The sequence below is a fragment of the Desmodus rotundus genome, chromosome 8 (assembly GCF_022682495.2).
Source record: "Desmodus rotundus isolate HL8 chromosome 8, HLdesRot8A.1, whole genome shotgun sequence".
NCBI classification, from domain to species: domain Eukaryota; kingdom Metazoa; phylum Chordata; class Mammalia; order Chiroptera; family Phyllostomidae; genus Desmodus; species Desmodus rotundus.
The window spans coordinates 111,297,041-111,316,340 of NC_071394.1; the positions used below are offsets into that span (position 1 = coordinate 111,297,041).

Sequence of the window (19,300 nt, forward strand, 5' to 3'; positions counted from 1 at the left end):
ACGTATTTGTTACAAAAGGGAATGTGGGGTCTGACAGAATTGTGGGTCTCTTGACTCACAGACTCACTCGTTCCTATGTCAGCTCCAAGATTTGCCATTTGTTTCTTGTACCTCCTGAATTTATTGCTTTCTTAATGTTTTTCTTTAAGTTGACTCACTTTTTAAACTCAAACTGGAAGCAAAAAAAAGCAAAATCACTCGTCTCAAATAAAAGGTAGCCATAAGTAAATATGCAGTGAAGACATTTTGTTTAACTTTTTTAAATTAAAAAATAGAACCCAATAGAATCTATTGGCTATATTATGCCAAGCAGCACATAGATTATTTTATTTAATTTTCCCAATAACATGTTAAAATAAATATAAACTATCTCTCATTTGAAGACAAGGAAACTGTGAGGCAGAATGATGAGTTGAACACATGTCCACGTGACAGAAAGTCCTCAGCTTCTCATTGCCCTCGCCATTCCTCTCCTTGTTCACATCTTCACCTGCTAACACCCTTCACGTTCTTTATTTTCCCATTTCTTTATTTAATTCTCTTATGACATAGAAAAATCAGTGCTGAATCTGTTGGTTTTATTTCTTTTCAAATGTAGTTAGATTGTCAACTTTTTATCATGTGGACTTTATTTTTTTTATAATGTGGATTTTAAATATATATTTGTGACAACAAAAACAATTTATTTATTATTTATTATTTGTTTGTTTAGGGAGAGTGCCTTCTAAAGGAGAACTTTGTTTACTCAGCTGCTAGATGTATATTCAGATGCAAATCACAAGCTGAAAACCTGGATTGTTCTGTAAATGAAAAGTGATACTGAGGAGTGGGGATCAAGCTGGAGCCAGGAGACTGAGGGGCTTCCCTTGGGGTGGGGTGGGTGGAAAAAGAGGAGAGATTGGGAAAGATATAAAGAGATGAGAGAAGGGGAGAGGGTGATAGAGAAATGGGGAGACACCTTATCCATGTCCCTTAAAAATTCTAGCTCATTTGATGTGCTAACTGCATATTTTTGTTTCAATACACATTAAAACTAATACACAGATGCTAAAATAGAAGATATTTAAATGCACTACCTAAAATAATCTGTGTGTGACTAGGAGTCATACCGCTACTAACTGAGCAACACACTGTTTCATTCTAGTATACAAATAAACTTTGAATTACGCATGTTCACACTCAGTGTTGCAAATGACCTTCCTCTGATTTTACAATGAGCTGACCATTGTAAATAGTTATAATAAGACACATTATTTTCCTCCTAACGTTAACTTTATATTTAAGATATTCTTAGTGAATTCTATTATATTCAATTATTCAATATGACTGTACAGAAGATTTTTAGAATATTTGATTATGCCCTCTAGGTATTTTAGAATTGTAGTTTAATATAGAAAAAAGACAACGCTTTGGTGTTGTAGAATGTCAAATTATTCTCCAAATTAACATTTCACATGTGCGGCATAGTAACTTCCTTATTTGATTTAAGAAATGAGATCGTAGCATTGAATATAGAATGGTTTTATGTAAGATCCAAATTTCAGAGCAAGGAGTGTCATGCCCATTCATGTAATAAATGAGCAATAAGCAAATTCATTTTAATGTGAAGGCAATGCAAAAACAAGTGCAATACTTTTTCATAAAAAATCTCCCCGGGCTACTGAGCCTGTCCAAGCTGCATGACCACGGGCATTAGCCTTGCATGCCATGGTCCCGTGGGCAGCATCAAAGTAAGCCTGGAAGACAACGAATAACTGTGAGTCCTGCATTCTTGGGAGCCAAGGGAACTGGACCTTGTGGACATTCCTTCTAGAGATTAGAAGTGTTTGTGAAGAGCCAAAGGCGGACTTATGTTCCTGAAAAGCCAGTGAAGGTGGGATCTAGTGTTCCGGTTATCTATCGCTGTGTGACAATTACTTTAGAACTTAGTGGCTTAACATAGAAACCATTATATCTTGCAAGTGTTGGTCAGGAATCAAGCCTGGACTTTGCCACATGATTCTTCTGCTTTGTGGAGCCAACAGAGGTTGGTGTTGGGTGAGGTTCAGGTGAGAGATGCATTGCTTTGGAGGATCTTGGATGGTGTCCCTCACACATCTTGATAGAAGGTTAGTATTTCATATTTCTGTCCTGTGGCTTTTGCATTCAAGAGATGAAGCTCACAAATGCAAATATAGTAAGCAAATTCAAAGTGATTGTAGCAGGAAGGCAAAGGGGTCAGAAAGAACATGAGCTAAAATCGGCACATGCAGCCTGAGTGAGGAGCCTGCCTTGCAGTTTATCTTATCACTTGTATGCATTCAAGCTTTGTACTTGTAACCATAGGCAGCTTTCCTGGTCTACTTCTCATATACCTGAGCAAGCTACTCTAACAGAAAGCTCATTCTTTTTTCTATGCCCATGGTTAAGGTTGTATTGTTTAATCAATGAACAGAAGCTTTGCATCAGCCCATTTATTGAAGTGCTCACCCAGGCTCTCCAGCCAGAATGATGGAGCAAAGAGAGACAGATGTGTAGATGGGTCGTCTGTGCATTCGTCAGGAACTGCTTAGCTTTGCCTGTCCTGCTGAGACTGAGCAGTCACTGCCCCTGCCTAACCAGATTCCTGCATACCTTTACTTCTTCAACGTCAGCCTTCCTGACTTAGCACAGACAACTTCATAAAACAGTGCAGCTAGCATTTACTGAGCATTCACTGTGGGCCAGGCTCTATGCTCTGCTCTTTGCCTGGGTTGTTACTTCGTTTAATCCTCACATCAACCCTTTGAGGCAGATCTTATTAATTCCCCATTTCACAGTTAAACTGATTCACAGAGGAGTTAAGTGGAAGGCTGGGATCCGAGTCCTGACTGTCTGATTCCCACTCATGTACCTTAAACACCAAGCCATGCTCATGGGCATGGTCAACCTAAGCTTTCTACATAGGAAGCTCATGGTTCTTCCTCACCTCCCCTCCAGTCTGTGAGAATAGATAGATGGACTTCCCAGGTGCTCTCCATACCCCTCCCTCCAGAAACAACTGGCAAACTAGCAAGGAAAGAACCCATTAAGGGCCCTCGTTTTTGTACCTGTGGCTATTCATTATTCCACATTTATTAGCCAGAAACGAAATACAACCACAATGTTTGAGAATCTTTGGTGCTAAACAAGTTCTCTTTGAAACAAGGGAAGCTTATTACATTAAACGTTCTCTCTGTGTGGTAAGAAGTGATATTGAACTTGGAAGATCAAGGCCTGGCCAAGGTCTTTCCACTGTAGTTACTGTGCCCAGACTAAAGTAGCTCTGAATAGCTATTATAAAGAGAGCAATAGTTAAGAAGGCTTGGGGTAGAATCTTAGCTCTCTCCTGCTCCCTAGGTATGTACCCTAGTTAGGTGATTTTGCTTCTCTGAGTCTCATCTTGATCTTTTTTATACCAATACTACCCTCATAGATGTCTGATGAAGGACCAAATGAAATAACCATTGTACAACATACATTATCAGCATAAGCTACGTAATTTTTAGGGCCTATGACAATGTGAAAATGTAGACCCCTTTAAAAAATACTAAAAATTTCAAGACACTAACAGCAGATCATTAAACCAAAGCCCAGGGCCCTTCATGAGGCTGGTCCTAATCATTATAGCAATTTAATAAATATCCCTTCCTCCCCTGACATTTTCTCCCAACTAGAAGGACCTGTCTACTTCCATTTCCCAGTGACCCTCAGAATCTCCCAGTTAGGTCCCTGAAACTAATGCCTGGTCCTGGGTGACTCTGAGCCTGGGCCTGTGGGCCAGTTACTAGTTCCCCGTTACCCTACTAGAAAGCCGTGGGCATCTAATCATCTTCCAAAAGATCCCGTAAAGATTTTGTTATGTCTTAGTCGAGAGCTCTATGTTATAATATTGACTGGTTGTGATTATTTAAAAGTAGAATTGTGCTTTATTTCCCAGGAATGAGGTTTTACTCCATGACACCTACCAAATATACACAATCACAGGCACCAGAAATTCACGTCTCTAGGGCACCCACCTGGACCCTTTTGCCCTGATATGAAAAGCCATTCATCCTGTCACTGCCCTAGTTCAGACTCATAGTCAAGGCCCTGTGTTGCAACAATTCCTCCGAACTCGTCACCCAGTCTCCAGTTGTGCCCCCTGAGATTCCCCTTCCTCACTGCCTCCAAAGCCTCTTCCTCCAGTACAAATATGATCACGCCACTAACCTATGACAAAGCCTCAGTGGTTCCTCATTGCTTTTCAGGGTAAATGCAAACTCTTTAGTCCGGCATATAAGGCCACTCATGAGCTTGCTTTAGTCTATAGTCTATCCCTTCAAAATCATCCTTTCCCTTTCCACCCTTTTTTCTCTCCACATTCCTCATTCATATTCTAGAATAATCCCATGTTTCAACCTGTTTTATAATTTTTGTTTTTTAATGTTTCATGTTCTAACTTGTCTTGTGCTTTTGTACTTCAGGTTCCCCCTGCCAGGAATGACACCGCCCCCACCTCACATTAAGCTAATAAAATCATCAAGATTCGGTTCAAGCTTAACTCCTCTGTGAGGCCTTCAACAACGATGACCTGTTTCATGTCCTGTTTCCCTTCTTTGTCATATGTACCATCTTGCAATAAACAGAATGTTTTCCCCCTAAAATTTCTGAGTTGAAACCCCAATCCCCATTAGATTAGGAAGTGGGGCATTTAGGAGATAATTAGGTCATAAGGACACAGCTCTTGTGCATAGGATTAGTGCCCTTATAGGAAGAGGCCAGAGAACCAGCTTGCTGTCTTTCTGTGATGTGAGGATATAGTGAAAAGTCAGCAGTCAGCATCTTGGAAGAGGATCCTCACCAGACCTGGCACTCTGATCTAAGAATTCCAGCCTTCAGAACTATGAGAAATAAGTTCCTGTTGTTTGTCAGTCATTCAATCTACAGTACATTGTTACAGTAGCCCAATCCAACTAATTCACATTCTGTGCTATAACCTTCTCTTTATACATTTATCTTCGCCTTCAGATTGTGCATGGTCGAGGGTGACTTTCTGGTGCCATATTGATCTTGGTATCTACAGTGCCTAAAACAGTCCTTGGTACATAATAAATACCTACTGATTGGGATGAACGAATAAAAATATTTGTCTTGCTCTTTCAACTGAAGCCCTGAACTACTGCCCCCAACTATATTGGAATAGACTTGAGGTTCTGTATCAGTCTACTTCCACATCCTTCTATGAACTCGTTTTGTTCTTGTTTCATCTTTAAGGGGTTGCCTCTCCTTCCAAGTTTCCCCAGACCTCTGACCCCATTCAATCCATTTCTTTCTGCTTTTTAGACACTGGTTTCATTACTAGAATATTTTTCTTCTTTTCTACTTGGAGAATTCATTTCAATTTTCTGTCCTGTGTAGGTAGAGAAAGTGGTGTTTTGGAGTTTTCTGCTAGGTTACTATGTCAACATCTTTTTGCATGAGGAGTTACCAGGTTGTCCTGAGGTACTTAATTCAAGAAAGCAGGATTGGGGTCTGGAGAATTTATTCATTGACATCCCTTTGCTCTTAGTCCTTCCTATCACAGCTGCCTCTGGGAGGTTGAGCCGATGCAGGCACAAAGGAGGTAAACAAATAAGGCAGCCAAGACAGGTGAGTGCCTCCCCAGAGCATGCTGGCAATAAAAGGCAAGGGGGAGCAGCTGTAGAGACAGCACCAGGGAATGCAGACAAAGCCAGTAACTTACACACAACTCAGCAATCCTTGTGCTTGGATTGGAGACAATAGGAACCCTCTGAATAAGAGAAAAAGAAGCATTTTTGCTCTACCTAGAAGCTCTGGCATGTGAATATATCTCAAAGCTGAAAGAATGCCTCAAGAAGTAGTGCAATTGTTGGCTTTTAACAACTTGGCAGGATGCTTAAATTTCCAGATGCATATTTTGAAACAGAAATATAATACAAAATCATTTTACCATAGACAGTGCTTTTTAATCACCTTCAGTGGAAAAATTACGAGCTTTGTGCGCGAAGACTTGATTTTGTAATTCTGGCTAAGTCACTGACGTGCTGTGCGTTACCTCAGCCTAATCATTTTACCCTTCAATATCTACTCTTGCCTATAAGAGGCAAAAAGAGATGAGATCTTTTTATTGATACTATTAAGGGGATCGGATAAAGAAAGTAAGTGATAGAAAATATGAAGAGTCACATAAATGTTGAGTGTAATGATTCTGAGTCTAGATTTGTTCCTACCAGGCAAAAAAGCTCCCGTACTTATGAACTCTGTTTTTTGGCGTAAAGTATTTCAACTTTCTGAGCCTCGATTGTCTCATCTGTAAAATGGGTATAATTAAGATGGTCATAATAGTAATAGCATCTACTTCATAAGTTTAGAGGAAATATTGCTTGCAGAGTGCTTTGCATGGTGCCTGGCACATAGGCACTCAGTAAATGTTAGCTGTCATCTTTGCCACCAAGAGCAATTTTATTATAAAGTTGGAATTCATCATATAATAAGTAACTTTGTTCTTTGAACACAAATCTTAGAGTGCATGTGGTGTTTGGGCCAGGTACTCTGCTTTGAATGTGAGAGAGTGCAAGAGAAAATAAAATATAATCCTTGTTCTATTGACCCTTATAGTCTACTGAGAAAGATACATCAAATAATCACACAAACCTGTTAATTAGTTTGCAGGCAAGTTACAGGCTGTTATGGAGGAAATAACAGGATGTGCAACCTAGCCTTGGGTACAACAAAGGCTTCATTAAGGAAGTGATGTTTGAGTTGAATTTTGAGGGATGAGTAGAAACCGAAGATGCTATGCGGAGGAAAGGATAAAAGCATTCTAGGCAGAGAGTCACATGTGCGAAGGTCCCACAAGAGGCTGCTTCATTTGAGAGAAGAAGAAAAGGCCAAGTGTCTCTCGTGAACATGCACCAAGGAATCACGTGGAGGTAGGAAGGTAGATAGGAATCAGACAGGTCACAGGTACTTCATAGATCATGCCCAGGCTATCACCAGAGAACTAAAGGCACTCAGTGTTCTAAGCAGGGAAGTCACATGATGACTATTCCATTTTACAAAGATCATCTTTGCTGGTGGTCCATGTAAGTGGTGACGGTCACTGAGACCAGTGCTGTTCAGAGTGTGATCTGAAGACTAGTTGTATTGGTATCACTTGGACCTTGTAAGGAATGTGTCATGCAGACCTACGGAATCAGATCTGGAGGTGGGGCCTCACTATCTGTGCCCTCCTGAGCCCTTCAGGGGATTCGGATGCACACGGCAGTTTGAGAATCCCTGTCTTAGTCTAGGATGTGGCCAATAAAGATGGAAGAGAGTGAATGGATTTAAAACAGATTTTAGGGGTTTAGCCACTGGAATTGACAGGATTTGATCTCTTGAGTTGGGGGATGAGAAGGAATGAGGTGCCAGAAATGACTAAAATGTTCATCTGGCTTTTTATACTTCGTTGGATATATATGTTTTGGTATGTGAAGGGAGGGAAATCTGGGGCACAGATTGTTTTCTGTGTGTTTGTTTTTTTTTTTTTAATATTTACTAATCCACAAGCACTGATGATAGGACCCAAGATGCATCATTGTTAAAAATGACATCAAGTGACAAAATATCTTACCGCTTGGTATTACCAATTCACAATGTAACCAAACTACAATTTGAGAGCTGATTTTATCTGATAAGAAGAGCTATTTTTCTCAAAGCCTTTACTTTCCCAGAATTCCTCAGTTTTGAGTCCACTAAATCATCTTTTGAAACATCCTGTTCCGCCGTTTTTTCTTTTTTTTTAAAGGCACTGTTCCAGAAATACTGGAGAAGTCAAACAAGAAAAGAAATCTTGTTAACAGTGCTCCTAAAAAGAGATATTAGAAGGGAAAACATTAACCTCAGAATGTATTTTAAGGTTTAAAAAAATTCCCTTTTGCCTAAGGTAGGTTCATTATATATGATATTTAGAAGGGTTTAGAAAACTTCACGTTCATCTACATGCATGAAGAGATTGCCAGACTAGTATGTATGGAACACTTCTTCGCTGCTAGTTGCACAGGCCTGCCGCCCATAGACTCTGACCAGTCTCCATTTCACTGCTGTGGGCTCCCAATTTGCCTGTTTTTGCTTTGTAATGCAGCTCAGAGTTCCTACTCAGTGCCACAGTCTCCAGAGTAGCTTCTCGTTATGGAATTGGAGGAAAAGCTTTGTCAATGGGCCCTCTAAGTTGGTTTTCCAGGTGAAAGACAATTAAGTCTATTTTCCTAGCCAAAAGAGAAAAGAAATGAGGACACTTTACTTAAGAAATTAAGGTTATCTGGATAATCTTTTAGAATGCCTACCACTAAGACATTCATAGTCCAGGTTCTACCTAAAGAAAGACTTTACCTGGTTCTTGCACCAACAAATAGCACTTCTTATTAGTACCGTGGTAGTAAAGAACCTGGTCAAAACTCCCAAGGAATCAAGAATGAGCTGCTTTAACATTTCATATAATAAGGTCTTGGTGATGATGAACTTCTTTAACTTGACCTTATCTGAGAAGCACTTTATCTTCCCTTCCATTCTAAGTGATAGCTTTGCTGGATACAGTAATCTTGGATGTAGGTCCTTGCGTTTAATCTTGGGTAATGTAATTATGATGTGCCTCGGTGTGTTCCTCCTTGGGTCCAGCTCCTTTGGGACTCTCTGAGCTTCCTGGACTTCCTGGAAAGAAAAAGAAGATAAAAAATATGAACAGTAAAAATGACAGCAAACTCACAGTTATTAACGACCACACCTAAAACAAAATCAAGAGTAAACTAAGCAAACAACTAGAACAGGAACAGAACCATAGAGATGGAGATCACATGGAGGGTTGTCAATAGGGGAGTGAGAGGGGGAGAGGGGGGGAAAGGTACAGAGAATAAGTAGCATAGATGATAGGTGGAAAATAGACAGGGGGAGGGTAAGAATAGTGTAGGAAATGTAGAAGCCAAAGAACTTATAAGTATGACCCATGGACATGAACTATAGGGGGGGAATTTGGGAGGGAGGGGGTGGGCAGGATGGAGTGGAGTAAGGGGTGGGGGAATGGGACAACTGTAATAGCATAATCAATAAATATATTAAAAATTAAAATAAGCTAAGACAATAAAAAAAAAAGAATGAGCTGCTAGCATACAGTGATCTGTAGGCCTCTGCATGAAGGCAAAGTGCGGGCTGTGGACCGTATCCAGCAGGAGGCCTGTTTCTGTAACGGACGTTTTCTTGGACGACAGCTATGTTCCTTTGTTCATGTATTATCTGTTACTATTTTAGCACTCTAATAGCAGAGTGAAGTAGGTGCTACAGAGACTGTATGAACTACAAAGCTAAAAACATTTAGTATCTAGCCCTTTACAAAAAACTGTTTACGGACCTCTGAAGATGAACCTACCAAATCTGTTAGGTGGAATAACACATTAGAGCCCATGTAGTTAGAAAACCTCTGAACTGTCATGTTTTAATTACATGTATAGATTCCAAATGTCTTTGTTTGTTTGTTGTTTTGGAGGAAAATTCCTATAATTGTATAGAAGCTAGTGAGAAAATATCATGCATAAATTTATTTTTCACTGGCGATGTCTGCCTTGGGGCAGGCTTGTCGGTGCTAACACCTCCCTGGAGCATGGTGGGTACAGCAGTGCTTACCCCGGCACTAGGATTTGGCCTCAAGTTTCTGGTGAGACACCAGCTGCATTTTAGAGCAGAAGCAGTGAGTTGAGGAAGCATCTAACTGTTGTGTCTCACATGCCTGCCAACTTGTGACTCAGGGCAATCTGGCACAGCACTCGTGAGTCTTCACTGAGAGTTTGCACAATGGAAGAAATATTCAGTATGTTTGTTGTCTGCATGTTCTTGGAAAGTGCTAACTTGACGCCTAAAACTGCAATCTTCTATTTATACACTGGAGAATTGTCATGAGATCCTTAACCATATCTTCTTAATTCCTTTTGCCTTGTTTTCAAATGCTCATCTCAAAATTTCGGCTCTCTCATAGGACATATTTTTCATCCTCTTTTATCTTCTTTGCCCAATTTTTTAAACACAGGTTCTAATGTGAACCTAATTGGTTACAAAGGATTTGATCAATGCTGGATTTGTGACATGTCCTGGCTTAATTAATCAATAATATATACAAACACTACAATTTTTCCTTTAAAGATATCAAAACTGGTCTATTCACTTCTGTGATATTTTTCCTTTGGTAATTTTTATTTAACGTTTGCAGAAATGCACTGTGACTTAGCACAAACCCCATAAAATTGGAGTCATATGATTTGAGGTCTAGTTTCAACTCTTCCAACAATTAACATTTTGACCTTGGACAGTTGACAAAACCACTCTAAACTGAGGATTTTCAACTTTACAATAAAGAGTTCCAGCCCAGAATCTTTAAGATCTTTTCTAACTCCAGAAATTTAAGATAACTTTGTATATTACTACTTGGTATTAGAATAGATGAGCAAGGAAATACTAAATAATTCATCATTTTCCAAAGTGATATTTTCTTAATTAAACAAATATGAAATGTTTTATACATAGACAGAAGAAAAAGATTTTCATAATACATATTTTCCCCCCATACTATATCATCTGGCTTTACCAAATATTAATACTGAGCCATAGTTGTACCTGATTGGTTTTTACGGTTAAAAAAGTTAAAGCACATACAAGCAAAACCCTTACTTTATGTAACTAGTCAAAGGTATAAATACTTTTATATATATTGGCCTCTTCAAAGCTCTTAATCACAAGAAGTGACCATATATCCAGTACACCAATGTGATGCAGAGAGATGTAAAACTTATATCTGAGGACACTCGGCAAGTAAATGAAGAATCCAAGACTCTCCCACATGCAATGTCATCTAAGCTCTGTGTTCTTTACATCTTGACTATCTTTTCTAAATATATCATTTTGTAATTAGGGTTCTTTTATAAGCAACATACATTGATTCTAGTTAACTTAGACAAGAATAATCATTTATCGAAAACATGTTGTTACTTATGGAATCAAAGAAAGTAATGAGCTTTCGTAAAGGCCCTTGCAAAGGCAGGGAGCAGTAGTGTTCTGTAAAGTCTAAGTAGCAGGAATAACTGGAAAGATTTTTCTGGCCCTCATTGTTTGCTTCCTTCCTCTTTGTTTGATCTTGGGTTCCTCTGTTCAAGACTGAAATAACCAGAAACAAAAGACTGATTGGTCCACTGTGAACCATTTGCTCATCCCTCTCGTGAAGACTGGCCATGCACAGAAGAGTTTTGATTCCCAATGGAATATGAACGTGCAGGGATAAGAGGAAGGGGCAAGATGCCATTCTGTCAAAAATCTGAGATGTCTATTTTGCTAATACAACAACCATGAGAATATGCCTCTTATATCTCTGATTGCAGGGGATTAATTGGCTGATGGCCACAACTGCTGTAGTCTGAAACACGTCACAGCAGAGGCCAAACTTTCCGTGGGCTGCTCCCAGCCAATGACTGAGGGAGCAGGGTTGCTAAGGCAGTTCTGTTCCTGGAAAATGCAAAGCTGCTCTGAGGGTCGACTTGGCTGGATGACTCCCTGATGGCCACAGTGCAGTGAACTACACTGCAGCCTAAGACACTGCCACCCAATTTTCCTTCCTTTCTTCTCTTCTTTGCTTGACTTCAGATCTGCATCATGCTCTTTTCACTCTTGGCTTCTATAACGATGTTAGCTAAAGCACTGTTAGCAATAACACACAAATATTAAGTAGCACTTTCGTGAATAAGTCCTTAATAATGTCCTGCTACCATCCTATACCACCTTTTCCCACGTCCTGTATCCCCTTACCCTGCTCTACATTTTCTTTTCGCTGTACCATTTAAACCCTTCTAATAAACTATATAATAATTTATAATTTATTGTTTTTCTCTCCAGAGTAGAATGTAAGTTCTCTTAGGACACAGGACAGAGTTCTATTCTGTTTTGTTTACTGATGTATCTAAACACTTAGAACAGTTTCTGGCCATAACAGGCACTCAGTAAATATTTTTTGTATAAATGAATAATTATATCCAATTGCTTACAATGTAATCTCCAAATGTTTTGGGGGGGGTCCTAAACTAAATCCAGAGTCCCCAAACCCCCTAACCAATTCCGAGGTCATGTAGGCATTATGTTTATTGGCACCAAAAATCATTTCCATTGCCCTGCAAAAACCATAGATGCCTCCACCGGAAGCTTTGTACAATTGTAGAGGATTAACTTGATCCTCAAATTCTCATTTAAAGCAAGTTCTTTTTCACTAAACAACCGCAAGTTTGAAGAAATCTTAAATTGCTTCTTTAAAGTCAAGTATCAGGGGAGTAAGTCTATTTTAGTGCTTTGTTGCCAGAAAGAAGTGGCTTACAAGTAGCAATCATGAAGCTAAGCCTGTTGGATCAGGTATTTTTCTGCTAACAACTGTCCCTTGCATGAGGCCTTCTTTCCCCGAGATGATCATTGAAAAGAGAGAGCCATGGTTCAGAGCTGATTAGGGCTCAGTTCTCTTTGTTGTTTCCAGCCTCAGAAAAAACAAGTTCAGAGGATGTTGCCATGTGTTCTACCTAGAGCCGGAGTTTGCCTTTTCTGAACTTCATATGCAATAGAGAAGCCGAAACATACTGAGAGGAGGGGTCAGACAAAGGCTTTGTGAATGAGGTCAGAATATGGTAATGCATTCATTAACAGTGAGTCTTAGAGCGAAGTAAGCCTGAACCATTGCTGGAGGCAAAAATAACAAAATTGAAGCTGTCCTACTTTGGGAACATTATGAGAAGTCAGGGTTCTTAAGAAAACACCATAATGCTGGGGAAAAGCAGAAGGCAGCGGGAAAAGAGGAAAACCAAATATGAGATAGACTGGCTCTCTATAAAAGAAGATGGAGGCATGAGTCTCTGCAACCTGAGCATGACTGAGGAGGACAAGACATGGTAGGCATCACTCCTTCATGGAATCGCCAGGAGTTGGGGTCGACTCAACAGTCAGTGACATACGCAGGCATCGACAACTAGGTAACTGTACTTAGAAACTTCAGTTATGAAGCTTGTGTAAGTGTATTCTCTTTGTCTCAATTGAAAGCAGCACAAATGGTGGTGTTGTGACCTCATTGTCTCACTGGCTACTCCAGCAAATTGAGAACGAGTGCCATGTGCACCTTAATTAAGGATGTATTACAATCTGAAACCAAAGTAGCTGAATCTTGTTTCAGAAAGACGTTCTACTCTTGTTATAGGGTTGAGAGTGAAATTTGTTGATTATCCAAAGGTTTTACTTCACTTTCTTCTTTTATAATGTGACATTTTTTAAACTGTGTGTATCATTATGTCTTATAGCATGGGTAGAAAGGGAAATTAAATGGAAGTGAAACTCAATTCCTCAAACATTGTTCATAAAATAGGAATGTTCCCAGAATATATAGTAAAGCAAAATTAGAAATTCAAAGTCTTGTCTTAAATTTTGGTCTTTGACACTTATTAGCTCTGTGACCCTGAAGACAACATTATCCATCTCGATTTTCAGATTTGTAAAGTACAGTTCAGTTTGGTAAAATATTGGTGAGATTGATCAGTGAGGAGTTTAGGTATAATCCATAAAAAGTACGTGGCCCAGCGTCTAGTACATAATAGAAGGTTAACAAATGACAGCTATTGCTAAGTCCTTGCTGTGTGCATAATATTGTCAGGACTGTTTAACCTGTATTTCTCAGCAGACTGTACCCAAATGTCCTGGTTCCTCCTCAAAACCTAGCCCAGCTGAATTTGTGTTTAAACCATATAGAAAATCTTTTCCATTGTAAGTAAGAATTACCTGTGTTTATCATCAGAAGCAGTTTGCTTTTCTTAAAGCAAGTAGTAGCTCTACCGGTCAATAATACAGTAAGTGATTTGTTGAACAAGGATGTTGGAACTATTGACCAAACCCATCTTGGGGATATTCTTTGGATCTCAAGTTCCCAAGCTTTTCTTCCACATAATTACTAGAGATTTCTGGAAAGTGGCTATACATACTCTTGGGAGAGGAATAAAGTGTTTTATTTAAGGGCAAAGGGAATTTGGAGCAAAATGGAAAGAAGAAAAAAACCCCTCAAAACCTGACACCTTCAAATTAGTTAAGCATCACTTGATTCAGTCTTCCTTCTTTCTTTCCTTTTTTCCTCCCTCCCTCCCTCCCTCCCTCCCTTCCTTTTTTCCCTTCCTTTTCCCATCTCTTCTTTCAAATATCCCCACTTAACATGGAACATTTCTCAAATTTTGAAATGGAACATCTACAATATTAGAACTTAAATAATCATGGGGAATATGTAAATTGATTGCCCCAGAAACATGACCTCATCACTCATAGTGCCCCATCTTGAATTCCTTACACTTCTTATTCTAAATCTGTAGAGTTGACATAATCTCCACTATGTATTTCCTCATGCTTATTCTAGAAAAACTGAAATAAGGAAAGATCTGAAGAAGAAAAAAACATAAAAAATGATAATTCCACAATCTACCGCCATTAATAGGCTGTATGTATTTTGCCAATCTTTTTTTTCTGTACTGAAACAAATTTAAAATACATTGTTTTATGAGCTCTTTGCTATTCATTAAACATTAAAATGAAAGGTGTTCGTAGTCACTGCCCAGCACAGGGAAGTCTCCAGCTGTTTCAGTTCATCTCTCACCAACCCCACTCTGCCCTTTACTACTACACAAGGTCTCAGGGACCCAGTGCCCCTCACTTTGGTCCACTAGTATCCTGAAGTGTTTGGGGGAGAGGTGTCCACTCAAAGCAAATTGAGCGGGGACTGAGCAAAGACTTAAAACTTGTACAGGCAGCACCGTAGATGGATGGTCCTTGGAAGAGGTGTTCTCTGAAGATAAGGTGAATCCTTTACTTGCTATTTCACCAAAGAATCATTGCTTTCATCCCTTGGTATAATACACATACCAAAAATTGCTAGTGATGCTGCTGTAGGGGCTAGTGTGCTCTGGGTACTACAGGGAACTTCCCTGTCCTTTTTCATATGACACTTTAAGTTCATTCCTCACATTAACCGTCCCACTCTCATTTTCCTTTCTAGTCTCTTGAAATTAATACAAGTTTGGAATGTTATGCTAATGCTTTAAGCAAACAGTGAAAAGTCACTGGGTATTTTTCCTCAGGACTATATATTTTCACGGCTTACCAGAAGCAGCATGGGAGAAAGACTAGAGTCAGAGAACACTTGGATTGTGGGTAAGAGATGATTAAGGCCCAAACGGTGCACTAGCCAATGTGATAAAGCGCTCTGCGGTGACTCAGTGGCCCTCCTACCGCTGCTTTACTCTTGCTGCTGCAGACGGAAGTGTCCCGGAATTCAGCTGCTTCAGGAGCTGGCCTTGTTCACCTACCTGTGGTCATTTCCCCACCCCGCCCCAATACATATCCCCTGGCCTGATGTTTGAAAACTGCCGACCTTGTCACCACATCATAAGTTAGTAGCATTGCAACAATGGTTGTTGAAAACAAGACTCATCAGATTTAATGTGAAATGTGAGGAGCACCTGAAAATATGTAGGTCACAGGATACTGATGGCGGTCACATTCAAGATATTATAATATTATTGTCATAATTGCAAAAACTAAGGTCACATACATATTTATCATTAAAAACCCAGTTAAAACCCTGCTTGATACAAGAACCAGGAGGACATGCGAAGTGTCCATATCCCATTTTGTGTGACATTGAGAAATGCAACTTGTAACAACTCATGATGACAGCATAGTCATTAAAGGCAAGGGAACAACTCACAACTCAGTTTTCTTTATATTGGCCCCTCCTTGTGTTAGGTTATTAAACCATGAACTGATACTGGAAACCTTATCGTTAGTTTTTACTTATTGTGAAATATAATCTTTAGGGGGGGCATATATGGAATACATATAAATCTTTTTTCACTTGTAAACATTAGCAAGTCAAATTTTCCTGTGACCTTGTTTCTCAGTGAAGAAAAAGAAAATACTAAAATGGAGACATGGAACATTCCACCAGATTTAAGCTCTGTGTAATTATTTATGCAATCCCAAAAATACATTTTACCATATAGGGTATAAGCCCTGTTTTCTCCAGATGAATTGTATTTATCCAGGGGAATTAAAGGTGTTATTAACTTAAATTCTGGGAGAGCCTCATCTGTTTTAGCACTCACCAACCCACATGGTAATTACTGGCTGCTATATACAAAAGGAGTTAAAATTGACACAAGATCTCTGCCCTCTAACCCTGCTTTTAAGAATCCTTCACATCTCAGAATTTGAGGGTGGGGATTTGCCCCTCCCCCTAACTCCGATAGAGACTTACTGTGCCAGGCCTCAACTGCTGCCAACTAAAAGGCATTGCTGACCATCACTGTGCTCCTGGGTGAAAAGGAAGAGCTGACCCTGGGGAGTAGCCTTGAATATTACCATCATGGAAGGTTGAAGATTTTGTCAGAGAGCTAGTGCAGAGGGCCTGGTGGAGAGATTTAGGGGATCAGGGAAGGATCAGCAAGCAAACTTTGTGAAAGGTATTGCTTTGAACCTGATTGGTAGCATTCGGCATCGATCCACTTTCTGGAAAAGGAAGCAAGTGTCATATGCCTTGCTTTCTAACTTTAGTGGTATCACAGCCATATTTGTAAGGGAGTCGGTGTGGATACGGTTGAAGGAGCAGTTGAAAGAAGAAGGGAAGAAGGGAAGGTGAATGAAGGAGGGGAGGAGGGAGGGAAGGAGGAAACAGGTCTATATGTCCTGTACGCTAGTTCCCTAACACAATTTTTCTTTTGTCATATATGCAACGGGAAGGTAGACATCAGCCTCGTTTATACCAAATCATTATAAAACTTGAATATAGAGGCACCATATTAATGAAGTTTTATTGGATTTAGAAAACGTCAAAGAACCCATCTCACTGTGTCTCAAAAGACAGATGTCAAAGTGATCTTTCAGCTCTCCCAGAACATGATGTGAAATGGCCGGTGCACATCAAGGGCTGGTTAGAGAATGCTGTAGTGTTGGCAGCTATTTGCTGGCTTTCACCTCATTTTATGCTTTTGCTTCTCTCTAAAATACATTGGTACACCCGTGCAAAGGCTCTGTGGAGACAATAATGATCCTGGTTTGAGTGTATAGATAAAATGGCTTTTCAGGAAAATTAATAACCTCTATTCTGACTTGGATGATGCTCTTACAAGGTAATTGACAGAGAGATGCTTTTAAAATGTGAACCAAAATATCAGATTCATACCATTTTCCATGTCCCCACTATTACTGACTCTAGGGTCTGATTGATAGCTTGGCCCAATGGTTCTTTTTGTTCCTACCAAAGCTAGAGAATTAGTGAAGAGGGCTTTCAACTTGAAGTAGTAACCATAGAAAAAATGTGAAGTAAGAGCCATCCTAGGATGATGGAGAGAGCAGGGTTTTGCCAAAAACATGGCTCACTTATGAGGTTTCTCCATTAGTCATAGACAATAGAATACATTTATTGCCTCACATTTTTAGAATATTATGTCCAACATGGGTTGAAGGATGTAAGAATATTACAATTGAGAGAATCAGGTTCCAGAGAAGTTAATTGACTTCCTTATGGCCACATGGCTAGTTAACATGGAGCTGAGGTTGGAGCTGAGGTCTCATGGAGTCTGGTGATGAAGTACTAACATGGGGTTGCTGTGGCGTAGATATTAAGGAAGATGAATGAAAGAAAACTGTAAGTATGAGACAAAAGAGCAAAGAGGAAATCATGGCTCTAAACCTTTTAGGAGGATCCAGGGGACAGGCACGTACTCATTGCTTTATATAGTAAACACATCATCATATACATGTTTATTGCATGTGAATTCAACCCCACTTTGAAAAATACAACAGCATCATCTATAATAAAATATGATTTTTATGTCAGATGGCTCCTAAATATAAATCAAGTGGTTCATCTGGTGTTCAATTAAAGAAAAATAATGACAGATCCCAAGGCTGGATGGACATATTAGCTGTGTGGGGAGTTGTGAGACCCGATACAGTAAAACATCGAGGCTATTTCTGATGCTGCTATTTCTGTCTTACACCTAACTTTGAGATCAACTCCCAAATAAGATGGAAATTTATAGTATTGGAGTTTTTCCCATTGAAAGAAAAATAAAGGAAAATTACATGTGAATGGATTCATAGTTTACTTTTAAGCAACTATTTTTTTCATAATTTTCCAACATTTCTTCCCAGGAATGCTTTTTAATATAAAATCTAGTGTGAATTTGTGTGCATTTTTAAAGTGTATATTTTAAAATACAGGGGTGTGCAAAAGTATGTTTACAGCTATGAGTACATGAAACACAGTTTATTCTTTTTTGAGTTAATAAAGCTATTGTGATAACCGTAAACTTCGTGTCTTTTTCCATACAAACAACCATAAACCTACTTTTGCCCACCCCTGTATATAAAAGCATTTCAAAGCTTAAGTCTTAGGCTTAAACTTGAGCCTGTTAATGATATTTCTGATGCTTCTTTTGCTAAAAAAAAAAATAGAATTGAACTTTATTGCTTTTTAAAATGTGTTGTTGAAATAAAACACACATTATGAAAAATACAATTAGCCAAAGCTGAGAGTTGGTTAGTTTTCAAAATCTGAACACTCCTATGTACATGACATGAAGATCGTAGGAAAAAAGTAAGTTGGCCCGCGTCCCAGAACCCCTGACCTGTGTCCTATTCTAATCACAGTATCCCAGAGCCAACCACTTGCCTGACTTCCGACACATGGAGTAGTTTTGCCTGCCTTCGTGCTTAATGTAAATGTGTTTACATTGCATTCCACTCATTTGTGTCTGGCTACTTTTGCTCAACATATTCTTATTGATATTCATCCAGTTCATTATCAGCTATTGTACATAGCTCATTCACATTCACATTGCTGTATAATATTATATTATGAGAATGTCTTAATACTGCCAAGCAGTTTTTAAAGTTATATATTAATTTGCTACCAGCCAGCAATGTAGGAGAGTTTACGTGAGTACACATTCGACCTCAAACTTGGTATTTTCCATCTTTTTAATTTTAGCCTTTCTGGTGAGCTATCATTGATTTTTAAGTTGACTAAATAAACCCCTGTTGAACTCATACCAGACAAAGGTCTTTATTTGTGAACTAGTATGTGGTAGGGGTGGGAAGGGGCAAAGCTTCATGAAGTGAAATTCTTCACCATCACCAACCAGTTCAAAGAAGACATACAATTTGAATGACATAAGCAAAAATGTCTCAGCACAGACAAGTGTTTTTGTTTAAA

At 39.2% G+C, this 19,300-nt stretch overlaps 1 protein-coding gene across 1 annotated transcript in view; it reads left to right on the plus strand.

Annotated features, from left to right (window-relative positions):
• KCNH8 (potassium voltage-gated channel subfamily H member 8) overlaps positions 1 to 19,300 on the plus strand; it is a 278,542-nt gene that overhangs the window by 100,605 nt on the left and 158,637 nt on the right. The gene's annotated exons all lie outside the window — the stretch shown is intronic.